This window comes from Amblyomma maculatum, chromosome 1 (assembly GCF_055883805.1).
Source record: "Amblyomma maculatum isolate TAMU_Amacu chromosome 1, ASM5588380v1, whole genome shotgun sequence".
Lineage (NCBI taxonomy): Eukaryota > Metazoa > Arthropoda > Arachnida > Ixodida > Ixodidae > Amblyomma > Amblyomma maculatum.
The window spans coordinates 174,608,444-174,615,635 of NC_139344.1; positions in this window are offsets into that span (position 1 = coordinate 174,608,444).

The window sequence follows — 7,192 nt, forward strand, 5'->3', positions numbered from 1 at the left end:
GATGGACATTCGTGATCTACTATAGTATTTTTGCTTCTAGTTATGGGTCTGGAGGCCTCGTGTAGCCAGTTTATTCTACCGCGTTCTTAATGCGTGCATACGCAAATTAGTTTAGTAATAGGCGGCATTAAGCATAATATTTCGCGGGTAATGTGCTTTGAGATCATATTTCTGAGCTTGGCTTCCTAAGAGGTGGTCTATAATTTAGCAAGTAATTAGAGCGGCCCCAGCAGAGCAAGTTCCCGATTTTCGAACTGTCTACGTTTGTTTCTTTTTTGTGCAATATGTTTTCAAATGGCTCTTAGCGTCAGATTGTGGCTATATAAACGTGAAGTTAAGCATTATTTTGGGTTACTTGGTATTGAAGGACGGTCGAGTTAAGAGCTAAAAGTATGGCTGACGAGCCGTTGGTGTTTTCAAGTAGGTGTGAACACGCACGCATGTCTTCGTGCCTGTGCTTTTTCTCCAAACTGTGTTTTAACGCAGTAGGGTTAAAGGCCCCACTCTCCGGAAAATTTGATGTAAGCTTCGAAAAACCACGGACATGGCTGATGGCAGGTGCTATTGGCAGGTTCGTATGTTAACATTGTTCATATGGATGCCTGACTTCATGCGACCATATAGCATTGTCCATTTGGCAGGAACTTCCAACTTGGACCTTTTCTTTCAAACGGGAGGGTGAGGTTAGAATCCAGCCTTGCATTCTGAGTGAGACATGCTACTCCTAGGCCGCGCAGGCACTTTCGTGCAGCTTGTTCAAGCGTGGCTTTATATCTCTGTCTGGTTCCCTTTGATGCTGAAGAATATGTGGTGAGGTATGAGAGGAATACGTTAAGGGATTAGTAAGGCGACTAGCAAAGCCCTTGTACGCGAACAAGAATACGCAAGAAGTCTTGGCAAATGGGAGCCATGAACGCTGTGATACTCTTAGTGGCGAAGCTTAGGTATCGCTGAATGTTTTTTTTTTTTTTTTAACTGGTTTTAGCCCTGTGAACTTCAGTTTAAGTTTCAGTTTATTTCACGCAACAAGTACATGGCATGTACGAGGTGTGGCGAGGGTGCCGCCGGGACAAAAGCTGCATCAAAGACAGCTTGACTGGCCCCTTCTCCCCAGACAACATGGCAGCAATCACGACAGTTTGGAAGCTCGGTACAGATATATAATAGGAAGGATAACACGTAGCAATCATTTTATATCATCAAAAAATACACATACTTACGCAGGTGCAAAAAAAAAGAAGGAAATTATGCATCCGTTCCAATACAGTCAGATTATGCAGTACTAGGTTAGTAATTTCAAATATTTTTGCTTCGTTATCATATCTGCTCGTTCGTTAGCTTATATTTGTTCACTGTACTTAGCAACACTTTTGAAGCATCTGGAAACCATGGTCGTGGAACGTGCCAATGTTCATGATGACGAGTGGAACGATATCTCATGTTAATCTGTAAGTTAGCAGCAGCCCTTAATGTTGTTCTATTTTTATGGATTTCCGATTTCAGGGATCCCAACAACTGATGCTTATAGAGAGTAGGTTTCAAAAATACTGAATGGTTCACCGGAGCAAATAAATACCGCAGGGCGTCAGAATTGTAAGGGCTCGTGACTAATGATAGAAAATAACATTGAATCTTTCTGCAAGGGTTTTTCTCTCGTACTGTTGACCATCTATTTTTATTTGCGAAATTGCTTTCTAGTGACTGGAAGGCAGAACGGTCTAACTTTCTTCCAATATTGTTTAAAATCCGTAATTTCATCAAATAGATGTGCATAATAATCACGCTTTGCGTTTTTCAAACACTTGTTTAATAAATTACGCTATTTTCTAAAATCTTTTATAACTTCTGGGTCACGACTTGCAAGGAAATTGTGATACAATCTTGTTTTCTTCGGTATCATTTAGCAATTTAGTTGTAATCCAGGGCTTTCGTGCACGTTTCGGTTTCTTTACTACTTTGCACGGAAATTGTTTTTTTTTTTTTTGTATATTGAACAAAACAGATAAATAAAATGATTATATGCCTCACTGGGCGAAGAATAACGTAGCAAGTCATCCCAGTGTGTGATGGCTATTTCATTTCGAAACAGCTGAAGTGTATTTTCTGTAATATCCTGAACAATAACAGTTTGCACGTAATTGTTTGAGGGCATAGGTTACGAGTCGGCAGCGAGAAATATAGGTAAATGGTAACTAATTGCTGCTGTTACAGTACCGGTTAGTAAATTATCATCAGCAATGTTTGTAATAAATAGGTCAATCGCAGTTGCAGTATTCGCAGTAGTGCGGGGAGGGGGAGGGGGAGGGGAGGGAGGGGGGTTCTACAACGTTGTAAGTGAATGTGAATCAAGGATAATTAAAAACTATTTTTATTTCACAGTGAATGAAAGAATGCCGATGTCAAGGTCGCCACCAAGAACCATTTTGTAGTTGCACTCATTTACAGAGAAAAACACCAAATCTAAATAAGCGAAGAACTGGTTTAAGTCACCCTCAAGGGGCCTATACAAGACAGAGAACACAAAGTTACCACTCCTTATACAAATAGCTTCATAATGATAGGTAGAAAGGGATAAGTCACTCATAATTTCTTAGCTGATTCCACACTTATAATATAAGCAAACACCACTTCCGCGTTTACATTGACGATTCAAAATTACTGGGTTGTAACCATAAGGATGAATAACATCACTGGCGTCACTGTACCATGCTTCAGAAATCATGATGACCGTGAAATCAAAGTGAAATTGCCCTAGAAATGTACAAAATTCATCACTCTTATTTCGAGCTGGCTGCATATTCAGGTTCTAGAAAGTAAAGGTTGATGCAAATCCTCCTTTGATGAGAGAGAACAAGTCACCTAGCTTAAAACATTGCTCAAACATAACGCATTAACAGAGTTATAAATTCATTTTGTAAACGCGGGAAAGGCACTATACTCTAGCTCTGCGAGATTGCTTACTCTACGTACGACCTGTGCGGAAAGACTTCCTGCCTTGCGAAGCAAAATCTTGCCATTGTGATGCCAGACAAACTTATAGTTGTACACTGTGGCCCATTGTTTTATCTTAAACAATAGATCTCTGTTCATCTTTGTCAGATTTTCAGTGACAAACACAGAATTTTTCCTGTTTATCTCTGCCTTACTCTGTGCAAGCCAATACTCTCGGTCTTTCTGTCGCAGGAAACGAATGATTATTCCAAGTGCTTTACCTTGTTTCACGGACAGCCGGTGCAGTGTCCCGACCGATTCTGCGGTAAGCTTATATTTGTTGGGAGATTTCATTGACAGTACTTAGCGGGTTTTGTTATCTGTCTCGGGAAGTCCATGAACCTCGAGGTTGAGGCGCCTGTTTCTCCATTCTAGCTCATTTAAATTCTCGCGAAACTTTGCCACGTCTTCGCTGTGCTCTTTTACTTCAAGCATGTCAACTCGCTTAATCAATATTTTTATATCTTTATCTTGCTGTCTCAGTGCCTCCAGGACTTCATCGTGCTTTGAAGACATCATATAAATAGAGGATTCAGTTCCATCAGCCTTTTCGGGCAGTGGGCCAAGGCCTCGAGCTTTGCAATGATGGCGGCGAGAACGACTACAAATCAGAGTCGCTACTGAATTTTTTGCCGCCAGCTCCTCTCAGCCTTGCGACTGAGCATGTGGGACATTTACATGTTTCCTGAAACGATTTTTCCTTCGTTTTGAAGGAGGCTGCGTCCACTCCTAAGCATATCCCTAAATGATAGTTATTCTCACATTCGGTACAACTAAAAAGAACAGTGGTCGGCACAGTGCCATGGCAAGCCAAACATTCTTTTTCTTTTACCTGGGGGCATGTTTTCATGCAGTGTACTAAGAACTTCACAACACTACAAAAAGCAGTGGCAGCAGCAAGGCAGCGACAGTTGCGCGATCCAAGGTAGTAAAAAGGCAGGAAAGTTCTGACCAATCTGCACAGTTGCAGAAATGCAGCAGATTAGCGTACGTCCTTCCGTCGCTTCCGCTGCTGCCAAAATGATAACGCAAGAAGGAGAACTTGTGTGCCGAAACATTAGCTTTTCTTTTTGCCTTGCGATTCGTCAGAATTAGGCTTCGGCTGCAGTGCGAAACACCCCGGTTTACTTTTAAGCATTGGCAAAAGTTAGCTCGGACACCTGGTATATCCAAATGGGCACTTTATACGTGGTTTTGTCTAGAAATTAAACTCGTAGATGTATATGTATAGCTTTCACTCAATTTATCCAGCCAAAACACCAAGTGAAATGCTTCGTACAGAAGCTTATCAACGCAGATGATTGGGCTAATTAGCTTATTACTGACTATCCCAGAGTTTAACCCCAATGTCAATGTAATTTTTTAGGTAACAACCTTCATATTGTTCTATAGGGTCAACACCCGACAGTCTGCACGGAAAAGCATGCGAGAAGCAACACAGAAGAATGCCATGCATTCAATAAGCATTCTATGGCAAAACCTGTATGGCAAAATAAGTGCTGTACTGAAGATTTATATGTACACATTGGCGCTGAAAAGAAATATTTGACAACTGTGCGCAACAAATCTTTTCTCCATTCAGAATGAAAAAGAAAAATAGAAGCTCAAATATAAGGGGTAGTCCGAACTCCTATTCCCGAGCAGTCCTTTAAAGAAAGCTGTATTTTTACTTCCACCGATGCGACGCACTATACCTTTGTTTTTCGGTCGTAACGGCAAGTGAAGCTTTCCTTTCAACATTCTGACAGTAACTTGGCTGCAAGACTTAACATCACTGGGCTTTCTGCGTAACCGTACAGTTTTCTTTTTTTCTGCGTGCTTATAAGAGCACAGAAATAAGATGTCCAAATTTACTTGTCTTGATGAAACAATGCAATGGAGAACATTGGTCATAAAACACCTTACTGTTACATGCAATAAAATTTGAGCTGAAGCATGGGCAGGACATGTAGTGCGAAGAGAGGATAACCGATGGTCGCTAAGGGTGACAAACTGGATTCCAAGGGAAGGAAAGCGTAGCAGGGGGCGGCAGAAAGTTGAATGCGCGGAGGAGATTAAGAAGTTCGCAGGGGTCAAGTGGATGCAGCTAGCACAGACGCGGGTTAATTGGAGAAATATGGGAGAGGCCTTCGCCCTGCAGTGGGTAGTGTCAGGCTACTGCTGCTGCTGATGATGATGATTTATAACTAAGTACGCGAGATTCGAAGCTCTTTTGGAGTGTCTAGAGCTGTGTTCACTAAGTCGAGGATTCCAGATGAATTTGGGATCCCTGTTCAAAATATTCGGGCTATTTCTTTCATAAAAAAGAACGTTTGTTCAAAACCATACAAAAAAAGATGAGCGTTGCGAAGATTAATAATGCACTTAGGGAGTGCTGCCTGTTGTGGTTCACTTCTACCCGAAAGCGATGGACTGCTTTACACAGGCCGCCATAGCTGAGCTTTGACAGCGGAAACACCTTCAGATGGGAAAGAAAATTATTAATCGGGCAAACATTTTTCGCACATATATATAGCTGACAATTCTGTGAGCGTGGAAGTTTACGATAGCCCGTGAATGGTAACATTTTAATCTATTCGTATTATTCTGAGATGAGGGAAAAAAAAAAAGAAAAAGAAACACCGGAGCTTAGCGGTTTCAGACCGGGTGTTGGGGTTTCGTAGCCGAGTTTCTTCACCACTGAGCCACAGCGGCTTTTTTTTTTTCTGACATGGTATTTATTACACGTGGTTATGTACTGAAAGGGTTATGTACACAGACTATTTACAATGCACTCAGCCGTTGTTGAGCTGCACAACAGAAAACACAACTAAAATGCAGGCAAAGATAAACACCATGTCACCAGCTGAAACCAATCCGGTTGAAAGTCATTAGCATCATAAATGTCCTTCAGTTGCAGCATCATTCTGCTAAAATGGAGTCTAGGTGGAACAACAGGTTCAGCGTTGCGATCCAACATGCATGTCTTCCACAATCTATGAAGTACAATAATGAAAAACATGCCATGTGGTTCGTAATCAGATTGTGTCACAGCAAGATACCGCACACTGTACGAATTTAGAACAAAGTCTTTCTTTAGAGTTCTTTGCATCACGTCCCAAAAGAGAATTGCGTCTTTGCAATTAATGAAACAATGCTCAATTTTTTCAGGCACATCACACAGATGGCAGTTTACAGAAGATATAAAAATATTTTTTCTATGGAGCCATGTGACAACAGGTAGAGCTTCGGTGTGTAATTTGAATAAAAATGTCGTGCAAGTAGAAATCTGCATTTTGCGTACCCTCTTTAGCACTTCATGACCCTTAAGGCCAAAGAATAAAGAACAATACAGTGGTGACGGAAAAAGCATTGCTATTTCTTGTATAGTCTGTTGCGCGAAACAATATAAGTACTCATTAGAGAATCGTACTGTAAAAAACCTCACCGACTTCCTGCATAAATCCTAGTAACTGTGGTTGGTCAGTAAAATCTGAAGAAACCACGAAGTCGGGAAGCAAATTCACGAAATTAACTTTAAGGAATGCTCTAATAATCGGATGTGAACAACCACGAAAAAAAAAAAAAAAAAAAAAACAGGCAACTAACTGCCTGACATACAGATGCACTAAGCCTAGCCCCCCTGCGCAAGCAGGTTTGAATAGGTTATCACGTCGAATGGGTTCAAAATTTGATGACAAAATAAACGTCGCAAATTATTCGGTGAAAACGCTGGATGTAATGTCTAGCACAGTGGAGGACCTGAAGTACGTAATAAACTTTTGTCGCCATAAATATGTTGCAGGCCTGAGCCGGACCGAAGATTGAAAGCCGATAGGGGACAAATCTATTAGCATAACGCTGGACGACTGGACCTCGCTCTTTCCAGTAATTTGCACTTGACTTAATTGTATGTAGTAAAACGCCCAGATATTTAGGGGGCACACATGACCAACTCCTGCATATAGAGGCGCTGTTGAGCCCCACGAACCAAACCAAAGGCCAGAACTTTTAGAGTGATTCATCTGAGCACCAGAAACAATGCCAAATTGTTCTATGCTGGATATAAGTTTGTCTATGCTTGGTTTGTCAGTGCAGAAAAACGCAAGATCATCCGCATATGCAAGCCCTTTAACCTCATTTCCAAGGAGAGAGAAGCCATGGATACTACAATTACGTAAAACACTCAGACAAAGTGGCTCCAAGTAAAGAGCAAAAAACA